Below are 22,852 nucleotides of genomic sequence, written 5' to 3' on the forward strand. Positions count from 1 at the left end.
AAAATTTTAAAGGGACATTTTATTACAGAGGGGTAGGAAAAATAAGGTTTCAGTCACTACAATCTGATAAATGCAGTACAAATTACGGGTGCGTTTAACCTTAATATGCTAATACATTCATATCCCTTGTTCCTGTTGGCATCCGTCTGTCTCGAGAGACAATGGAGTGCGTCTCCAGGGGTGAAGTCAAACCACGATGTTAGCAGCACCCAAGCGACCTCCCCGGGGCGCAAGCCTGGGCAATGTGTAGGGAGCTCCGTCTCAGTGATGTGGTCCAAAGGAAAGCAGAGTGTTATGTACTGAAGTTCTCACCCTGGGCCAGCAGGGGGATACTGTAGATAGTTTTCACTCAGGTCCGCATATGCAAATAAGGGATTGAAAGTGACATTCAGTGATTGGCTAGTTACAGAAAGTTGCTACTGTAGCGTTGTAGTGGAGCTCTATATAAGCAGGCTGGCTGAACCCTTCAGTTCAGTTCTGTTCTGGCCTGTGAATAAACAAGAGCTGTTTGAAGAATCGCTGTGCCGTTTGATATGTTCACCCACAACTTAACACAGAGCAATATGCCTGGCAACAGCTTGGCTTAACGAGTTGCTGGAAGGAGATGCCCAAGGCACCATCCAACCGTCTTAGGAACTCCACTCCAAATCCGTGTAGGTGTTACTCCGTAGCCTTTTCGTCTCCCGAAGATATCACGAATGGTCATGGAGGTTGAGGATTAGAGTTTTCCTTCTCCTAGGTGGGCTACCTCTCACTTCCTTATACAGCACATGCGCATGCAGAAACTTCCTTTTTGACCATTGGACCCACTATTGGTCTTGTCCACTCAATCCACTGCAGGGGAAATCCCTAACTCACTAAGGGTTTGAGATCTATTAGTTATCCTCAGTGGTTTAGCCAGCCAGTTGACCCAGGGTGTGGCTGCTGTTGCATGCTGACAGCTTCTAGGAGCTTTAGGTGAGACCCTAGTGCAAGGTGGAGACCTAAGGTGGACAAGCATCCTGGAGAATTGAATGCTGGCCAAGGCATCAGTGCTGCCCCTTCAACATAATGCATCAGGCAGCCCAGCCATCTTTTTAATTAAAAAATAATAATAATAATAATAATTTTTTTTTGTATTTTAATTCCACATGAATATTCTTGTGTTGCTGTTAGTTTGTGGCCTTATTCGGTTTTCTTCAAAAGGAAACTTTTTAAAGTTCAGAAATATTCTGGGGATTGTGGAGAAGCTTGGGATAGCATCCTTCTCCCTGTGTGATCTTCCTGAATTCTGCAGATTTGCAACTTTCCAACAGCACATTTATTTTGCATAGGAGATGAATTTTAAACCATTGGTAGGAAAAGAATTTTTTTAAAAAGTTTTCAGCTTTTATAAATATTTTAACAAGAAAAACAAAATCTTTACAAATCTAATTTACCTTCCCCCTCGACTTCCCTCACCTCCCTTCTGTGGATATTTATTTCATATCTTTTTATTACTGTATATCCAATTCAAATATATTTATAATTTTTCCTTTATGTTCCCCTGAATTGTCTCTTACTGCACGTGTTTTTATCAGTCCCGCTAATGCTTTTAATTTGTTTCCAATGTGTCTTCAAATAGTCAATCAATTTCCTCCATTCTGTTTTTAAAAGTCTCTCCTCTTGATTTCTTATTCTTCCATTACTGTAATTGCCAATCTTCCTTTGTTAGAACTGTTTCTTGCTTCCATCTTTGGGCATAAATCAGTCAAGCAGCTGTGGTAGCATACATAAACTCCCCCCCCCCCCACCTCTTTGGTAGGTAATTCTCCACCAATTATTCCTAAAAGAAAAGCTTCTGGTTTTTCCGCACCAAAGAAATCTGAATCATCTGTAGAAAGCAGAAAACTTTGTTCTCTCTTCAGCTCTCAGTAAACAGAAATAAAGTAGGACCCCAGAGGGTGTCACTATGGAATGAAGTTATGCTGAATTGCAGCAGGGAGCTTCTCCTCTCCCAAGATGCTGTTGTTTGTCTTCCTCCATCTTCTTGGTTTTTTGTTTTTGTTTTAAAACAATGTTTCATTTTGTCTGAGCTCCTTTGAAGGCACTGGAAAATTCCCGATTTTCTCAGGGATGTACAGTAAATACTGCATGTCCAAAAAAGACTGTGGTGTTCCTCAACAAAGCAAGGATGGGTTAGGGTAAATTCCAGCAGTCTTGCCATACTACACACAGTGGACTATTCATTAGGCAGAGAATTCAGGACTATATTTAGATCCCTTGCTTCAGTCCTAGTGCAGTGCTGCAAATGAGTGGGACAGATGATTTGACTTGGCAAGAACTGTCCGATGCAGCATATAGAACGAATAAGATATTCATGCTTTGTAGCACTCACCACATCGCTAGTGCTGGGTTTTTACTCCCATGTTCACACGACATTATCCAAAATGCATATGTCTCTTGTAAAAAGGTAAAGGGACCCCTGACCATTAGGTCCAGTCGTGGCCGACTCTGGGGCTGTGGTGCTCATCTCACTTTATTGGCCGAGAGAGTCAGCGTATAGCTTCCGGGTCATGTGGCCAGCATGACTAAGCCGCTTCTGGCGAACCAGAGCAGCGCACGGAAACGCCGTTTACCTTCCCGCCGGAGGGGTACCTATTTATCTACTTGCACTTTGATGTGCTTTCGAACTACTAGGTTGGCAGGAGCAGGGACCGAGCAACGGGAGCTCACCCTGTCACGGGGATTCGAACCACCGACCTTCTGATCGGCAAGTCCTAGGCTCTGTGGTTTAACCCACAAAATACTACAGTGGTACCTCGGGTTAAGAACTTAATTCGTTCTGGAGGTCTGTTCTTAACCTGAAACTGCTCTTAACCTGAAGCACCACTTTAGCTAATGGGGCCTCCTGCTGCTGCCGTGCCACCGCTGCACAATTTCTGTTCTCATCCTGAAGCAAAGTTCTTAACCTGAGGTACTATTTCTGGGTTAGCGGAGTCTGTAACCCGAGGTACCACTGTACTGTTCAATGCAGTTTCTCAAACCAACTTAACACCAAGTGGAGTCCTTAAACCAGAGGTTTTCAACCTTTTTGAGTCTTCGGCTCCTTTGACCAGCTACATTCTTTCTGCGGCACCCCTGTGGGGCTCAAGAGCCCAGTTATGTCACCCCTTGCCTGCAGAGCTGGCTTCTTCTCACCCTTTTTCGACCACCCTCCCTTGTGGAGTGTGCCCTCAGTCTCCTCTCCCCTCTCCTTGGGAGTCCTCCAGGCAGCAGCTGTCGTTGCCCCTGATCTCTGAGCTGCTCCCCTGCCCTAAAGAGAGGTGCCTCTCCCCACACTGCCCCCTCTCCGGGGCACAGAGGATGCCCCCAGCCTTTGTGACCCAGCGGAGAATGGCCAAAGGGATTTGGCTGGCCGGAAACAGTGTCCGGGCTTCATATTTTTTCTGTTTTTGCACAAAAAATGCTCAACGGTTTTTGTGTCTGGATGTCACAGAGCAAGCACAAGAAAGGCCAGCGCAACACCTGGCTGTCTGCTGGCCCGCCTGGCCTCCCACTTGTTTGTCTATTTGCAATAGCAAGGGCTGGTGGACTGGCTGGCTGAGCTCCGCTTGCTTGCTTGCTCCAAGGCCACCATCATATGATGCTTTTGTTTTGTTTTAAAGACAGTTCTTTTGGGCCTTGACAGTGTTTCATTTCCAAAAAGGAGTCAGTTTTTATGCATCCAGTTGCTTCAAACTGCCAAATATGAATATCTGCAATAGTACAGCACTTGCACACGCATACAGCCACTGTAATAATAAAATTTAAGGTCATATATATATATATATATATATATATATATATATATATATAATAAATGTTCATAAATGTACCAACCAAGCACATACATAGATCATCAGCACAGGAAGACAGTCCTGAAACCATTTTGACTCCCAAGCTGACCAAATGTTTCTCTGCAAGGAGGGAGGAGGTGAAAATAACCTTCCTTGTTGCAGGAATTTAGTATTCACCATTTCAAAGGAATGGGCAGACTCTCAGGAAAGGCAATCAGATAAGGCATTATTGGATAACCTGACAGACAGGAAAAACAACAACATTCAAATTTCTGTTGCAGACCACCTTTTCTGTGATGTATGTATGATGTATGGAGGGGTGGTCTTGAGCTCCAGGGCAAGGAATTTAAAATGTCTGTACAGTATAAGGGCAGGCACACCTTCATTCTGGGTCCTCCTCCTTTCCTGCGTGTGAGGGGAGCAATCCTGTTGCAACAGCTTTAATAAAGATCAGGCTTACTAGCTGCTTTCCTTCTCAAAATTCTCTGGTTGGCCTCTGTTATTGTCTCCTACCAATAGGGAACCCACTTAAGGACTCTATACAGGCTCTTGGATACCCCATAAGGGGGAAAGGGCAGGTTTTGTTTATAACACCACCAACTCGTGTGTGTGTGTGTTGGGAACATACCTTACTTAATTCCTTTTCCTTCTGCTGAGGACAGACATCTAGCTCCATGCACCAGAAGGCACCAAGTAGTTCTGGAGAGGAAGTAGAAAGGAAAGGAGGATAAACGTGGTCCTTAATCATTAGCAAACACTTACCTATTCTGGACCCTTTTGAGGACTCTGAGGACAAGTGTGAAGGGAAGGGAAGACTTGAAGGGCAACTGGAAGGGAACTGGAAAATTTAAAAGATACACCGTGGTTGTATCCAGCACTGCATAAGTTGACTTCCATCTGCACAACAGAATCTCCCCTTTCTCTCCTCCTGCTTCAGCTTCCTAAAATCTGCTCTGGTTAGGATATTTTAGCATTGTTGCTGCTGTGCAATTGCTGCTACTAGGGCCATATCTGCTTTAGAAAGTTGTACTGATTTTACATCATATTAGCATCCCCTAAGAAATCCCAGGAATAATAGTTTGCTGAGATACTGAGAACACTCATGACAATATGTACCCATCTTCCAATTCCAAAGAATGGCGGTTATCCTGTATCAGGTAAGTCCATAATGAAGAGATTCTGTTTATCTAATCATGTGGCAAGATGGTGTAGGAAAACTTTCCCACTAATGTCTTCTCCTTATTTTTACTTCTGGCTTGGAAAAAATGGGCTATATATTCACTGATTTGTTTTATTTTATTGCCCCCTGGGTTCCTTTCGAAGTATGCAAATAAGCCTGTATCCAGCTGAGTTTTCATTCTGGAATTTCCCTAGTAGAGGGACCAAGATCCGGAAATGTCTTTGGTAAGTTAGCTGAAAATCCACACAGTGAAGTTCATAGAAAAATCCCTGCCCCCTCCACGGTTTTAACGATTTTGGCTTGCATTCAGCACTTTAAAACTTCTCTGGGTTTCCTTGTTTGCAGCTGCTTGTTCCTAATGTTCAGTCAATATATTTTCTTTGGTTTCTGACCAGTACTAGTGTATTGCAGTCTTCTGAGCTGAAAAACGTCACCAACAAGAAAACATGAGCTGGTCTGCCTTCCAGAGCAAGGATGTGATCGTCGCCACTTTGTTTTGTTTTTAATCAAAGTTTCATCTCCGGAATCGAAAGAAAGCAAATGATGTAGGTACTAAAAAGCTGGATATAATCCTTCACATTTCAGGACAAAGCTGTCCTAAAAAGGACAAATTGGTTTTAGGTCAGCAGGTATCAAAAGTACAACTATATCTGGTTACAAAACAGTGCCAGTTCCATAGGTATAGATGGAGGATGTAACTGTTGTTATCTGAATTTCTACGATGGAACAAATGACCTCAGTAGAGATGCTCCAGAAGGACAGCTGTCCAACAAATGCTACGTAGACTAGTTTTTGTTCCAAAGAGGAAATCCTTTAAAGATATAAGTCATGGTGATGACAAGATCTGAAGGTCATCAGGACATCTCTTGTTTCACGGACTAAACACTGGAGGAGGTGCAGGCCAGGTCATTAATCTGTTTTGCTATTTCTCTAGTGGGCATCAATACTTGATGCTTCAGAGAAAAGGTATAGCTATACTACATACTTTAACAGCCAGGCATATTCCCTAGGAAAGCACTGGAAACTGCAGTCCTATGATGGGGAACTGGGAGCTCTAACAAAGAATCCTCAGGTGCTTCATGGAACTACAATTCCCAGCATTCTTTGAGGGAAACCGTAACAGTTAAAAGTGGGAGGAGATATGGAAGGCGTCTGTAGAATTTGTACTGTTAAAACGGAAAGGGATCAAACCATCGCAAGAGGTGTTGAAATTTTGGGAGGTTGGATAGTTACAATGGAATGGTCTTGGGGTGGAGTGCACATTTTTATTCTTATTTATTTATTATTATTACTTTGTCCAAAAAAAAAAAAGTGGGACAGAAACAATACAGTCATACCTCGGGTTAAATATGCTTCAGGTTGAGCGCTTTTGGGTTGCACTCTGTGGCAACACATTACTTCTGGGTATTGCCGCTCGCGCATGCGCAGACGGTCAAAGTGACATAATGCGCAGGAGCAGCAAATCGCGACCTGCGCATGCGCATGCACGGGTTACGTTCGCTTCAGGATGCAAACAGGGATCCGGAACAGATCCCGTTCGTATCCAGAGGTACCACTGTATAAGTGTGGGTATTCCTAAAGAGAGTATAAAAATCCTTCAGAGACTCATGAAAGAATATTGATTGATTTTATATATTTATATCCCACCTGTCCTCCAGCTCAAGGTGGCATATATCATTCTCCTCCTCATCCTATCATCACAACAGCCCTGTGAGGCAGGTTAGGCTGAAAAATGGAGACTGGCCCAAAATTATCTTGTGAGCTCCATGGCTGAGTGGATATTTGAATCTGGATCGCCCCACTTCTAGAGCTCCTCCCTATTTCCATCCGTCACGTGATCTCTAGGCACAGGGTCTGAGAGGTCCCACCATTTCCCCGGGAAACCCCACTGTTTACTACTGAATAGGAACAAACATCAATTGGGTTTTCTGCAGATTGATTCAACAGTAAATAGTGGGTTCCCCCAGGGAAAAGGCAGGACAAAATAAAAGCCTTTCAGACCCATCCCTGGAAACCAGGGCCGGATTTAGGTTTGAGGAGGCCCTAAGCTATTGAAGGTAATGGTTCCCTTTATATGTCCAGCTGTCCTTTGTCAACAACAAATTGTAGCTGTTTTTTGTGTTGAATATATGCTATATGGTAATTTATGGACCTAATAGGTATCTAAAGCCATTTGCACATGCAGAATGTAGGAACCCTATATATAGAAATGAGCAAACCAGTGATATTTTAGGGAGCAGGCTAGCAGGCAGGGCCCATTACTTGCATCATAGGAGCCTACACAACACAAAACACTGTTGCTGTATGTGGGTTTTATTTTATTTGTTTTTTATCTTATATTTTGGAAATGTACATCTAGGTTGTTTTTTTCTTTAATTTTTTTGGAGGGCCCCAAGAGAGTGGGGCCCTAAGCTATAGCTTGTTTAGCTTATACGTAATTCCTGCACTCATAGAAACCATGGGACAAATAGAAAATATCATGGGGCAAACAGAAGCGTGGGTTAGCCCCTAGTCTAACACTGGGTTTCATGGTGAAGTTTATTCCAACCTTCCGTTAACCAGTAGCAGCAGCCAACAGACTTCTTTATGAAAATTCTCACCCAAGATTGAAGTCATCCAGTATGTGTTGTGTGGTGAGCTCCATGGACAAGTGGGAATTCGAACCCTGGTCTCCCAAGTCCCAGTCCAACACAGTAAATCTCAGCCCTCATGTGTGGGTCCCGAGGGTAGACATTTTGAGAATTTTGAGCCTGATTTAAGAGTACTGGAGAACTTGAGCTTGCACACTATTTTGTGACATTCGGCTTGGCCCAATGTGGGTTTTGGAGTTTTTCTCATAGGCCAACAAGGCTACCTTTACTTTTTGGCTGTTGTGTGTTTGCAATACCATCAACAGGGATCCAGCATAAAGGGTACTAAGGTGCTTTTCTAATCACAGGAATTATTGAGGCGGCCTAAACTTCAAGGCCAAAGGATCCATTACTTTTTCCTACAGACATTAAGATGGTTATAGAGAAGAGATAAAACTGTTGAAGAGACTCAAATAGGTGAAACACTGGACTGGTCAGACCTGGGTCTAATTCGCACAGCCTTCAGATGTCTGTAGCGAAGAGCCTGGTTCAGTGACTGAGCCCATGATCTGGTTTTCTGTATGAGGAGGGTTCCAAGTTCAGTATCTGGAAAGTCAGTTAAGAGCATCTCAGATTGCTATCTGAGTTGGGGAAGGAGGACTTCTGCCTGAAATTTTGGAGAGCTACAGCTAGTCAGAGTTGGCACTACTGGGCTTGACAAAACAAATATCTAAGTAAGCAGCAATTTATATTCCTACATAAGAACTGTATATAAGAACTTATAAGACCTGTAACTTGTTGAATTAATGCTTGAGCTTGCTTTTTCCTCCTCCCTCCCATTCCTTTTCCCTTGCGTGCCATGTCTTTTCAGACTGTGAAATTTGAAGGCAGGGACTGCCTCAGTACGGACTTTTGTAAGCCACTACTCTGAGAGTTCTTTTGGGATGGCAGGAATTGAATGCTATAAATAATAAATTATGATATATAATTCATCTTTGCTAGCTTGCTAGCTATCAGGATGAATTGAGTTTTTCAGTTTGGACCTCCACACCAACCATTCCTGCCTTTTAGGCCCAACTTTTTGCCTCCAATCCATTGTGAACATCACAATGTTCTTTCTCTTCTCAATCACTTGTTAATTGGTGGTGACAGTTGTTAACATTCACAACAGGTGAAGGAGCTTGACAATCAATAGTTTCAATATTCTTAACCATAAAATTGAAAAATTCCTCATTGTCCAACTCCTTCATTGGCAGAATATGATGGTCATTCGGTACCATGTAAAATACAATTATTTCCAGAGTCAAAAAAACTGTCATGCACACACACAAATACAATACATGTATGAAACTAGTAATTTTAATAATCGTTTAATTTCAGTTTTGTAAAAACTTTGCTTTATTTTCCCTCGACTGCAAAAGATTTCTCACCCTTCATTTCACTGTTGCTCCCTTCATTTAATCTTTGATAAATCACTAGAACATTGCTTTTCCCCCACAGCTGTTACACATTTCATGGTGAACACAATTCTGCCACACACCGAAAAGTTCATGCGGAAGAAAAGATATTTTAAACAATTGTGTTCTAGGGAGGGCCCTAGCCAGCCACTCAACTCACTCCCTCACTATATAACACCGTACATTTTGTAGCATATAAGCGACGGTTTCAACGCAGCTGCTGCCTACCATTGTTCAGAATGCGAAGTTATACTTACAGAAGATGGCTCCAAGCTCCAACAGCTCTCAGTGTGGCGAGTTAGGAACCCCAACTGTTAAAACTCAAGGCTCAAGTGCGGCTCTGTCACCCACACATCCCCCCCAAGCATGAGTGTGCTTGGAATGTCAAAGGGCCAGAGCAGACAGCTTAGTCACAGTTTCAGACTTCCAGTTTCCTTGCGTTAATAGCTGCTAAATGCAGTCGCACTTCGAGGGCTCAGGAGGCGTTTCCTCACTCCCTTCCCTTGCCAAGTAAGTCCCTGTTTGCTGTAATCCAATGCTCGGCCTCCGTGATGTCAACCAAGCAGCTACTTGCTTGGCTCCCATCTCCCTGCACGCAGGAGGGGATCTGTTTCCTTTGCTTTTGTTTAACTTCGCATTGTAACCTCATCTCCCAGCAGCTGTGGGCTGAAACATCCTTCCTTCTGTTTTCTGTTTGTCAAAAGAGGCTTCCTACTTTAATACACCCACTGGCTGTTGTTTAGGTGTAGGCAAACGTTTATTCTCAAGGAAGCTATGGGCGAAATCAAGGCATATTGTGGGTGGAATGCGTCTCAGACATTTGCCAATTAAGTAATTGCTCAGAGTCCTAGCAATGGGAAATGGGGTCCCAGTTCCCATATTACCTATCCATTTTACATTAAGACCCTTCAACTCATTTATACTTTGAAGGATAAATACCCACCATGCAATGGTCTGAGGGCCTCAGCGCCCTGGCTATATTTGAACATACTTCATATAAACATCAATTTCATGCAAATACCTGATTGGACATCTGGAGAGCTTACATTAACTTATATGTTTACTTTAAGATGCATGTACTGAAGTTTACTGTATCCATAATGTGAACTGATGGTGGGTGTTTTTGTTTTTGTTGTTGTTACTACAGTGGTACCTCGGATTACATACGCTTCAGGTTACATATGCTTCAGGTTACAGACTCCGCTAACCCAGAAATATTACCTCAGGTTAAGAACTTTGCTTCAGGATGAGAACAGAAATCGTGCAGCAGCGGCGCAGTGGCATCAGGAGGCCCCATTAGCTAAAGTGGTGCTTCAGGTTAAGAATAGTTTCAGGTTAAGAACAGACCTCCAGAACGAATTAAGTTCTTAACCCGAGGTACCACTGTATTAATATTATTCACATCGTTTCCTTTTTCGTTACTATTTCCTCCCTTCTGTTCCTTTGTTAAATTTGCAACTCAAAAATATTTTTTTAAAAAAATCAATGCAGCAAATGTGGTGATGTCACCTGATGACATCTGATGTCACCTGAATTAGTGGAAATTCTGTCCGGTATCTGCCTAATTTACACTTCCTGAAACAATATGTGAACTGAAGCACAGCCCTCCTTCAAAATTTTCACTTCTCTTAATTTTGCAGTGCTATTCTCCAAACAAAAAACCAGGTGTGCAATAATGCCTATTTTAGGGGGAAGTATGCATTGAAAAAGCATAAAAATATCATGCATATTAGGGAAAATATCTTGCAAAAAGTGTACATATTAGGGGAAATAATTATCCATTTTTGTGAGGACTTTTTCAATGCAATATTTTACAAAAATGCAGACTGATGCAGAAAGGTGATGAACTGAACTTAATATTAAAATGAGAAACTGAAATGGCCTGATTTGTACATCCCTAGTTCTCAGACTAGCCTATTGCTCCATGGACAGAAAGCTCCCTGCTCTCCAAAGTCATCTTTCCAGAGAAGTGGCTGCTTTTCCAGAGAAGTGGCTGCTTGAAACCTGTCATGAAATGGAAACTAAACCCTGGATTGCTTTCCAAGCCTAGCAAAGAGGCTGTGTTAAGTGCTGGCTGCACTCCAACTGTATAATTGGCTTCATACACAGCTAGGATCCAAAGGTAGTGAGATATCCTTTTACACTTAATTGCTCTCAGCTTTTGTGGAGTTAGCTGGTGTATTGTAGTGATTATGCGTTACAAAGATGTCGGCTGGCAACATCAACCGTGCCGTTTGGGAATCCCTTGCAGACGACTGTGCGGTGCCTGGCAACAGACAGTCAGGTCCTGCATCCACAGCAGTGACCAGAGGAGAAATGTGTTAAGTTGTGGGTGAACATATCACACGACACAGTGATTCTTCAAACAGCTCCTGTTTATTCACAGGCCAGAACAGAACTTAGCTGAAGGGTTCAGCCAGCCTGCTTATATAGAGCTCAACTACAAAGCAACAGTAGCAACTTTCTGTAACTATCCAATCACTGAACGTCACTTTCAATTCCTTATTTGCATATGTGGACATGAGTGAAAACAGTATCCCCCTACTGGCCCAGGGTGAGAACTTCAGTACATAACAAAATGACCGTTGGGAGGAGCGCAGAGAGAAGAAAGGCCATGGCACACCTGTATTGGCAAAACCAGACGCTTTCATCTGCCCCAGCTGCAACAAAACATGTCTCTCCCTTATTGGTCTCTACAGCCACAGCAGGTGCTGTAACTCTCCAATGGTTTCACCCCCGAAAGGTGCACTTCTCCATTACAGACAGATGCAAACTCAATTCAATGTGAACTGGTCGGTTGCTATTTAAACTTTCCCCTGAGCAATAGGTGGCTTGAGATAGGTTATCTATTACAGTGGTACCTTGGGTTAAGTACTTAATTTGTTCCGGACGTCCGTACTTAACCTGACACTGTTCTTAACCTGAAGCACCACTTTAGCTAATGGGGCTTCCTGCTGCCGCTGTGCCACCACTGCACGATTTCTGTTCTCATCCTGCAAAGTTCTTAACCCGAGGTACTATTTCTGGGTTAGTGGAGTCTGTAACCTGAAGCGTATGTAACCCGAAGCGTATGTAATCCGAGGTACCACTGTATCTCAGCTGTGGGGGATGATATTAATACTGGCTGCTTTGCGGAGCTGTTGTGTGAAGATCGTTACCTTATTATATTGTTACACACACGCCGATTCCCTGAATGGTGAGCAGTGCTTAATTGGAATCCATTTCCTTTGGAATGAGGGAACAGGAAGCTATTGCATTTGGTAATAGCTGTATTTATTTATAAATACAGGCAGCCCCACCCCCACCCCCCATTAACGCGGGGATTATGTTCCAAGGCACGACACACGTTGGTGAAATCCCATATAATTGAAACTCACTGAAAAAGTCTGCAAACACCCCCTTCTGCCCCCACCCTGCTCCCATTCTGCCCTTTTAGTGACTTTTTAACTTGGGGAGTCATAAAGGTAAAGGGGACCCCTGACCATTAGGTCAGTTGTGACCGACTCTGGGGTTGCAGTGCTCATCTCGCTTTATTGGACGAGGGAGCTGGCGTACAGCTTCCAGGTCATGTGGCCAGCATGACTAAGCCGCTTCTGGCGAACCAGAGCAGCGCACGGAAATGCCGTTTACCTTCCCGCCGGAGCAGTACCTATTTATCTACTTGCACTTTGAGGTGTTTTCGAACTGGTAGGTTGGCAGGAGCAGGGACCGAACAACGGGAGCTCACCCCGTTGCGGGGATTCGAACCGCACGACCTTCTGATTGGCAAGTCCTAGGCTCTGTGGTTTAACCCACAGTGCCACCCATGTCCCGGTGGGGAGTCATAGTTGACCATAATAAACTGATTCAGGGGGCGCTGTTTATGGGTTACTATAGGGATATTTATTGTGATGGAGATAAATATTAGTAAATATGAACTCATTAACGGTGCAATGCTCCATTCTACATCATTGCTCTGACGCCCCCTGTCGCCCTACCCCCAAAACCTCCTGTCACCAACTGGAGTGTCACAGATCTGTCTCCTTCTGGCAGAGAGCGGGGGCAGAGAAAACATTTGTTTCAGCTCAGTCTGTTCTGTTCTTTTGCTCTGCAGAAAGGAATGGACTGTCATAATCTGATACAGACCTCCGTTTAGCCATAGAAATTCTCAGCCAATGCAAGCAGGAAAAGATAACGTTAATCAGATTAGTAAGTAGAAACGTTGCCAGGAAAACTCCCAATGGAGAAACAGAATTTCCCCACAAGTGTGGTATTTCCACCCAAACCCAAGATACAGTGGTACCTCAGGTTACATACGCTTCAGGTTACATACGCTTCAGGTTACAGACTCCGCTAACCCAGAAATAGTGCTTCAGGTTAAGAACTTTGCTTCAGGATGAGAACAGAAATTGTGCTCCGGCGGTGCAGCGGCAGCGGGAGGCCCCATTAGCTAAAGTGGTGCTTCAGGTTAAGAACAGTTTCAGGTTAAGAATGGACCTCCGGAACGAATTAAGTACTTAACCCGAGGTACCACTGTAATAGAAGTAGAGATGTCACCTTGCCAACAAAGGTCCGTATAGTTAAAGCCATGGTCTTCCCAGTAGTGATGTATGGAAGTGAGAGCTGGACTATAAAGAAGGCTGATCGCCAAAGAATTGATGCTTTTGAATTATGGTGCTGGAGAAGACTCTTGAGAGTCCCATAGACGGCAAGAAGATCAAATGCATCCATTCTTAAGGAAATCAGACCTGAGTGCTCACTGGAAGGACAGATCGTGAAGCTGAGGCTCCAGTACTTTGGCCACCTCATGAGAAGAGAAGACTCCCTGGAGAAGACACTGATGCTGGGAAAGATGGAGGGCACAAGGAGAAGGGGGCGACAGAGGACGAGATGGTTGGATAGCGTTTTTGAGGTTACCAGCATGAGTTTGACCAAACTGCGGGAGGTAGTGGAGGACAGAGGTGCCTGGCGTGCTCTGGTCCATGGGGTCACGAAGAGTCGGACACGACTAAACGACTAAACAACAACAACAACCACTGTAATGATATTTTAAAATTAACAATACGGGAGATGACTCAAGTCATTTTTTGTGCCTGGGTCAAACAAATCTCAGTGTGTCACACACACACACACACACACACACACACACACACACCGGTGACAACTAACAACAGCTTACCTCTTAATGGTATCCCACAATCTGTTCTACCCTGTGCTAGGCCTGACCCTACACAGTAGAACTATGGAACCATTGTCCTTTAAGATGTATTTATTTAAAACACTTATGAGCCACACTTCAGGGAAAATGTGCAGGAACTGTGCTCCTGCAAGTATCATGTGATGTTCACTCCACATCTGGTCAGAGTCAAAGCTTTGAGTGTGGCAGCACCTGTGATCTGGGACTATTTCAAACACCTGCTACCCAGACACGTAAGCAAGTTGTGTACACTGGTTTTAAATTTTTGCTTATTTTATTTCTATATTGATAATTGTTTTGCAAGAATTTCTGCACCCCACTTTGATTAAGCAATGTGACCCAGAGGTTCCCAGGTGTCTAAGAAGGAAAGGAATTAATGGTACAAAAGTGCCTTAAGAAACACATCCTATCCATCTTGGGTTTGTAAGTTTTTGTCACCAGGGAAGTGTGGACATGCAAAGAGAAAAGATGGTCACTTTTGAAACTGCACTAAAGACGACTCCAAAGAGCTCCCCGCCCCCACCCCAATGTTTACTCTGTCAAATAGCTATTTATAGCTCTAATAATCTGTGTGGAGATAAAACATTTGTGGGCCCAAATGCTTTCCATCTCTGGGGAATTTCATTCCACAACTATATCCCTGCTACTTCCCAAAGAAAACTCCCTCCCACACTGCTTAACCAGATTTTTTAAAAAATGTGTGTCTCAGATGATTATTATTATTATTATTATTATTATTATTATTATTATTACCTAATACAAGCAGTCTCCAGGCAATTTATTATTACCAATAGTATTATTAATTTGATTTTGAAGACTATAAAGAAGAGAACATTTAAAATTTATCTGCCACAAAACATGTTTCTCAAATTTCTGTGTCCATCATTCGTATCTGGAAGATATGACACTGAATTGTGCTTGTTCTGAAAAAATTGCTCTACTTGATTTCACTTCACACTTTAAAATCAAAGACCCCATAAAACACGTTGGTATAACATTTGCTGTAATGGCAAGACTGTAAGGCGATATATGTTTTATGTGCTATTTTTGTGTTTTTTCTTAATATCTCACCCAATGGTGTTGAGCACTGGGTAATATCCTTTTGCTTTTAAAATAAAGCATGAAATAATAATTCTGAAATAGACACCATTCTGTATTGATAGAGTCACAGAACTGTGGGGTTGGAAGAGATCCAACCTTCTGCAATGCAGGCTCACTGCATATTTTACTAACCAGGGCTTGTATTCAATGCTACTAGTGTTGAGATCAGCATCTTAAAAAGCAGAGACATCACCTTGCCAACAAAGGTCCGTATAGTTCAAGCGATGGTTTTCCCAGTAGTGATGTATGGAAGTGAGAGCTGGACCATAAAGAAGGCTGATCGCTGAAGAATTGATGCTTTTGAATTATGGTCCTGGAGGAGACTCTTGAGAGTCCCATGGACTGCAAGAAGATCAAACCTATCCATTCTGAAGGAAATCAGCCCTGATTGCTCACTGGAAGGACAGATCCTGAATACTTTGGCCACCTCATGAGAAGAGAAGACTCCCTGGAAAAGACCCTGATGTTGGGAAAGATGGAGGGCACAAGGAGAAGGGGTCGACAGAGGATGAGATGGTTGGACAGTGTTCTTGAAGCTACCAGCATGAGTTTGACCAAACTGCAAGACGCAGTGGAAGACAGGAGTGCCTGGCGTGCTCTGGTCCATGGGGTCACGAAGAGTCGGACATGACTAAACGACTAAACAACAAGTGTTGAGATTTCTATTCCATCTTAAGGAGCAGACATGTGGAACTGTTACGTGTCAAATGTCTGTTTACATTCTAGCACAGCTTGCTGGGAACTTCCGTTGTGTGTGTAGCTTTTGGTTTTCCCATTCTCTCTGAGAAGACGAAGAGAGAGAGAGACGACATGCTTCTTTGTCCTGATTTATGATTAATAAATCTGTAGTTGTAGTATGCTTTCACAAGCCTCACGCCTATTCTATGTCCGCAGTTCTATCTGCTGATAGCGTGCCCTGGCTTTGAAGCCCGGGTCGCTGATTTACGGCGGAGCAGAGGCCAATGAGTCTTTGCAGCGGGATGGCTGGAAGGTGATGGCCCAGCTGGGGCTAGCCAGCTGGCCTCCTGGCCCTCTGCATGTCGACAACAGTTCCCTTGTATAATGGTTATTATTATTAAAAAAGCATTTTCAGAACGGTTATTATATGTGTGTAGATTCCACCTATGTCATCTCATTATTCATTTCTAGCTCAGGTTCATTCAACATGAACAAGTTAAAAAGCACATGCCCAAATACAGAGCTTCGAGGCTGAGTGGGGATTTGAATCCTCCCACTAACCACTACATGGAATTGGCAAGTAGTAACAGTGACAAGACACAGTACATAAAACAGATCCACAAGCTGAAATGCAGACATGAGCCAGTCTGAATTTTTCTGCGGTCCACTTAGAAGCATTTCTGGAAGTTTTGCCTTGGAACCAAGCCAGTTTTGGGTAAACAAGCCCAACCACAAGAGAAATACTTCAAGTTGATATTGTGGTCAGGAGTGTTTGACTGCTAAATTGTTCTGGATTTAGATTTAGATTTTAATCACTAAGTAAGAGGGATGAGAGAGTAGAGGGCGAGGAATGAGAGTCTCCAGATGTTGTTGAACTACAACTCCCATCACTCCTAGCTAGCAAGGCCAGAGCTCAGGGATGATGGGAGTTGTAGTCCAACAATATCTGGGGGACCCAAAGTTGAGAAACACTGAGTTAAATGATTCCCCCTCATCTTAACAAAATTAACAAATTTAGCAAAAATCATGGGAAGAGATGTGACTCCTAAGGAGATCATGTGAAACTATTTCATGGGGGCGGGGGGAGAAGCATCCTCTTTGCAAAAATATAAACAACTCAAAGAAGTGCAACATATTAAGTGCTTCCAAACATTCCTTCAAAAATCTGGAATCTAAAATGTCAGTTGTGATGCCAAGGACAGCGTACATGATTAAATTACTTACAGGGGCAGGGTGACTATTAACTGTTTAATTGGTTCTGTTTGGAAAGATTAGAGCGATCTGAAAAGCAAATGAAAGACCAGCATTGTCAAAGATAAAATGCCCATTGTACTGTAGTTATTTAAAACCCGATGCTAGTTCTATGTTTGTTGTAAACTGGCATAAGTGCAGCCCATGTCATGTATTGCCTCTACACAGAAAACTCTACACATACATATTACTTAAGTGGAGAATTGCATTGCAAAATTTGGAGAATTTTGAAAGATGGCTTTGTTTTAGTTCTTCTATTGTTTCACAAAGTGTGAACTAGTTAGGTTCGTTTTTAAATGTGAAATGAATTGAATTTACCTTCCGTCGCTATTTAGGATTCTCATGAAAGAGTTTTGAATATACGTTAATTAGGGTTCCCATATTTCAAGAAGTAAACACCAAAGTTGTTGAGCTTTTTGGCAGGAATCACACAAAAAATTGTTGAGACGGTTATTTTTAAAATCTCCCCCTGATGCTATTTTCACCATTTGAACCTCGGACATGTCCGGGAATATCTGGATGTATCGCAACTCTACTTTAATGCAAAAGCATATTATTAAAGAATATAGATCTAAAAGCACTAACAGCAGAAATTTCAAAGCTTTAATCTTTGCATCTTCCCTTCATTCTACAATTGACTGTGGATTGGAGCTCAGTTCATTCTGTCAAATAGGAATTCCTGTCTGACAAGCGATTTATCACAGGCTTCGTAGATTGGGATAACCTTCTGGCATATTCTGGTTCTTTTCCCACAACAGTCAGAAAGCTGATTTCACCCTTATCTCTTTTTAAACACGTGCAGCTGGAGATGATGCAGAACAGAAGCAGGATGCCTTGTGTTGTTGGGAAAGAGCCATTAGAAGGTTCTCTGATGATGTTATCTTTGGAGGCATTTCCCCATAGCCATTTCCTCCAAGCATTTGACAGAACAGCTCTTTCACCTTTCCAAGCATGCTGTTCTTCACGACTAAGGTGGAAATCTTATGCACAATTCTCTGGAAGTACGGTAAGCTCCATTGAACACATTAATACTTACTGTAATTTGCTAACCATAGTATCTACCATTTAGCTAGGACATGAGTGAACTTCATATCAAATCATATCTGATTGCATTTATTAAACCATTTGGATTTTTTCTTTCTTTTTGAATCCATGTCACTTTGTTATGAAAATGCCAGCCCATAATTCTTTTTTACATTTCATTTGGATTTTTTCCTCACTACAGAAAATGCAGTAAGTAAAAATAGCCCATTTTATATCAGTAGTCACTGCTGAGTGAAAGCTCTTTAGATGTCAAGGCAGTAAACAACTATTTTGCTTTTAAAAGACAACTGAAGGCAGCCCTGTTTAGGGAAGTTTTTAATGTCTGACACTGTATTGTTTTTAATATTCGGTTGGAAGCCGCCCAGAGTGGCTGGGGAAACCCAGCCAGATGGGCGGAGTATAAATATTATTATTATTATTATTATTATTATTATTATTATTATTACTCTGTGAATGTGCGGTTTTTCACATGTCAGTGGGTGGCCTCTTAACACCATTCGTCTACTTCCCACTTTTTAAAAGAATAGGACTTTTTGTGGTTTGCAAAGTGATGGGAAAATGCACCAGAAAGCGTGGGATGAACAAATGGCTAATGGGTAAGCGAATAATTGTTATATAGCTGCCTCACAAATGATTCAGAACAAATGTTCAATAGAGACTGGATATAATCTAACCTGCATAGGCTTTGTGCAAGCAAATCAGAATGAATGCTCAATAACCAGGTCATCTGGAGGGACCCTAAATGGGGAGCACAAATGGAAAACAGTGCTTTCGCACCCAGGTCCTGCTTTCTGGGCTTCCCAGAGGCATGTGGTTAGTCACTGTAGTAAAAAGATGCAGGACTAGATGGGCCTTAATAGATAGATTATTCAAGGTGTTTCTTATGACTGCCAATAGTTTAACGAAAGCAACAATGAATACCCCCCTTTTCTAAAGCAGGTTGCATGATACGAAGGGTGTTTAAGGGAGAAAAGAAGAGTGGATTTTTGTCTTAAACACCATTCTGGGGCTGAAAACTATTTTCTCAACTTGAACATGCTCTTTAGAGGCACACTGTTCTTTAACTGGGTATCCCCCATACCGCATGAGCCACTATTTAGCACCTGGCAGGGATGGTTGGATCTCAGGACTCTCAACATATTATGTACAAGCAATAACAGAAAGGAGATTGTAACTAAGGATTGTAACCACACACAAAAAAAAGCGTTGACTTCCTTTTGGTCTAAGATCTTTAACAGTACTGGAGACCTACAGGACCAATTCTCCTGGTATGTCCCACGGAGGACCTTACATGCTTGCAAATAACAACACCCTGAAGATTCTGGCCCCCAGGGAGATAAGACTGGCCTTGACCAGAGCCAGGGCCTTTTCGGCCGTGGCCCCAGCCTGGTGGAACGCTCTCTCACAAGAGACCAGGGCCCTGCGAGATTTGACATCCTTCCGCAGGACCTGCAAGACGGAGCTGTTCCGCCAGGCCTTTGGTCAGGGTTCAGTCTGACTCATTTTCTCTTTGTGTAAGAACAAGCACAAAGGAGGTTTCCCAGCCCGCTCACAGGTCCTTATATATCAGTGGAAAGAGGTGGTCCTGACGGGTATTAACCGCTTTCAATTTTAACCTGAGGACTGTCATTTGTCCAGTTTTAACTTTAATCTTAATTTATTTGAATTTTGGGATGCATTTTAATTGACGGATTGCTTGTTTTTATGCATATTGCATTATTTATATGATGTTAGCCTCTCTGAGCCCAGCTCCGGCCGGGGAGGGTGGGGTACAAATAAAAATTTTTTATTATTATTATTATTATTATTATTATTATTATTAAGATTTTCTAAGCTGCACATATTTCTGAATTACATTCCAGTCATATGGCAGTTATCTGGTGAACACCACAAATGGCTGCTGCAAGCTTATGATGGCATAAAGGGTACTGTTGTAAACGAAATCTGCTCGTTTTGCCTTATGGGGTATCCAAGAGCCCATATAGAGTCCTTACATGGGTTCCCTATTGGTAGGAGAAAATAACAGAGGCCAACCAGAGAATATTGAGAAGCAAAGCAGCTAGTAAGCCTGATCTTTATTGATCTGTTCAACGGGGTCCTCACTCACCACACACAGGAGGGAGGAGGAACCCAGAACAATGGTGTGCAAGCCCTTCTATAGACTTTTGAAATTGCCACCGTGTAGATCAAGACCACCCCCAGAAACATCATACATACATCACAGAAGGGGTGTAGCTCAAGACCCCCCTCCCGATACATCATACCTATATCACAGAAATGGCGGTCTACATGAGAAATCTGAGTGGTTTGTTTACCTCCTGTCTGCCAGGTTACCCGTTTAATGGTCACTTGATTGGATTGCCTGGGGAGCCTGGCCAGTCTTTTGTAATGATAAATACTTAGTTCCTGAGCCAGGTCAGGCTCACACCCTATTCATATTTTAAATGTGCCCTTAAGACAGGATTTGTGAAGGAAAAGACAATGGGGAGGCTTTTCCATTTTCCTTTAACCTTGCAGAAAAAAATTTGCTCACTTTGGGAATCAAAATGGTTTCAGGTCGGTCTTCCTGTGCTGATCTATGTACGTGCTTGGTTGGTACACTTATGAACATTTGTTGTTGTTTAGTCGTTTAGTCGTGTCCGACTCTTTGTGACCTCATGGACCAGAGCACGCCAGGCACCTCTGTCCTCCACTACCTCCCGCAGTTTCGTCAAACTCATGCTGGTAACCTCGAAAACACTATCCAACCATCTCGTCCTCTGTCGCCCCCTTCTCCTTGTGCCCTCCATCTTTCCCTGCATCAGTGTCTTCTCCAGGGAGTCTTCTTCTTGAACATTTAACATATATCTAAGACCTCAAAATTCCTATCACAGTACTTACTGGCAAATGAATGTTTATTATGGAATCGCTACTGTTCCTGCATGCAAAGTTGTTTGTTTGTTTGTTTGTTTGTTTTTTGCAGCACCCACACATTTTGCCAGCCCATACTCCTCCACCCACATTTAATCGGGATTTACCATTTCTGGGGGAAATAAAAAAACTGTTGCCAAAGTCCACCATGAAATATCTTAACAAACTGCTTGCAAATTGAGGCCACCATTTTAGTGGCTTATGAAACGTTTGACAGCTTAGCAACACAAAGACACTTTTGTATCATAAAAGTTGTTAACAAATTTTGGACACACTTTGGGCAGAGATCAGTTCAAAGGTTTCTGTACCTCCAGGGGAACAAGCCACCGGGCGTTGCATTACAAGTGAGCAGAAATGTAAAAGCAACTTTTTATTTATTTTAAATTTTATTTATTTGGTTTTTCAGATTAAAATTTTACTTTGTTTTTGAGCAGCACTGGCTGAAGCTAAGGAGCAACTGCAGAAACGACATTAAGCTTTGTTAACGGAGAAATCTGAGGACTCCCTTGGACAAAAAACAAGGCACCAGCCAGGAATACCAGAGCAAAACAGCAGACTTGGTCTTTATTGAAGACTATCACGACAGGACTCCCACCTGCCACAAGGTGGAACAAGATGGACACCCTGAACAAAAGAGCACCCAAACTTTAATTAGCTGCTAATTCCCATGGTACAGCCCCCCCCCCAAACTACATCATGGTTACATCTTGAAAGGGGAGGTCTGGTGGCAGTAATCTGAGCATCCTGGTTCTCCTTGCCCTCCACCAAACACCCATCAAGTGTAACAAAAGAGATATTTACACTTCCCTGTATCCCAGCCAAGTTAATCACACCCTCTTGTCTTCATCTGGGTTTCTTATTTCTGGAATGGCTACCTGTCTGGCACTCAGGTATCAGGATGCCAGGAATTATCCCTCAGGCAGAGGGGCTGCTGAGTAGCTGAGCTCACCTCTATATGAATTTCTGAAGTTTTCCCAGTGAGCCAGTACATAGATACATTTATCAGTGAATTCTTACATTTGGTATTGTGCCGCAAAGGCCCTTTGAATAGATAGAAAGAAACTGTGATGAAGTGTAATTTGGGGACAAATCACAAAAATCACAAAAGTGATTGTGCTGATTTTTGTAGTGGGCTGCATGTGCATGATATCTGCTGGTGGGGCAACCCCCCCCCCCCTATACATAAATTCCTGCAACAGCCTGCAAAGCAAGGCAGATGACGAAATAACTGCCTGGTCCCGGGTAACGCCATCCTTCAGCCGCAGCCCATCCACCAAGCAAGCTCTAAAGAGGCTGTTGCCAAGGGAACCGTTCGCACCAACGACGGCTAATCCCATTGAAGACAGGCGAGGGGGGAAGGACCCTTCTCCTCCGTCCCACCCGCTCGAAGGGACTAAGATCTCTAATAGGCCAACCGCTGACAATAAACGCTTGTCCTTTAAAAACCTTATAGCCAATCACCGTCGCTCAAGGTCATTGCGTCACCGCCAACCATGCTAGCACTTCCCTCCTCTCTTGTTTCGCTTTTTTTCTGTTTTTGTTTTTCCCCCTTTTCCGGCCTCGCGACAGGCTGGGCCTCGCCTCTCCATTGGTCGGCTTGCTCAGACCCCACCCCCGATGTTCGGGCCTGCGGCGCCCGGCCAATCAGCGCGGCCCGGAAGGGTGGCGGCGTCGACCGCAGAGCCAAC

General features: G+C 43.1%; 1 long non-coding RNA gene across 1 annotated transcript; it reads right to left on the reverse strand.

The window, feature by feature from the left end:
* On the reverse strand, positions 1-9,650 carry LOC144324862 (uncharacterized). Its single transcript, XR_003707337.2, has 3 exons — positions 9,262-9,650; positions 4,426-4,496; positions 1-487 (listed from the first exon to the last, which is right to left on the reverse strand). It is a non-coding gene; the product is annotated as an uncharacterized LOC144324862 (long non-coding RNA).
* Between the last annotated feature and the right edge of the window lie 13,202 nt (positions 9,651-22,852).

The sequence above is a fragment of the Podarcis muralis genome, chromosome 5 (genome assembly GCF_964188315.1).
Source record: "Podarcis muralis chromosome 5, rPodMur119.hap1.1, whole genome shotgun sequence".
Classification (NCBI taxonomy): Eukaryota; Metazoa; Chordata; class Lepidosauria; order Squamata; family Lacertidae; genus Podarcis; species Podarcis muralis.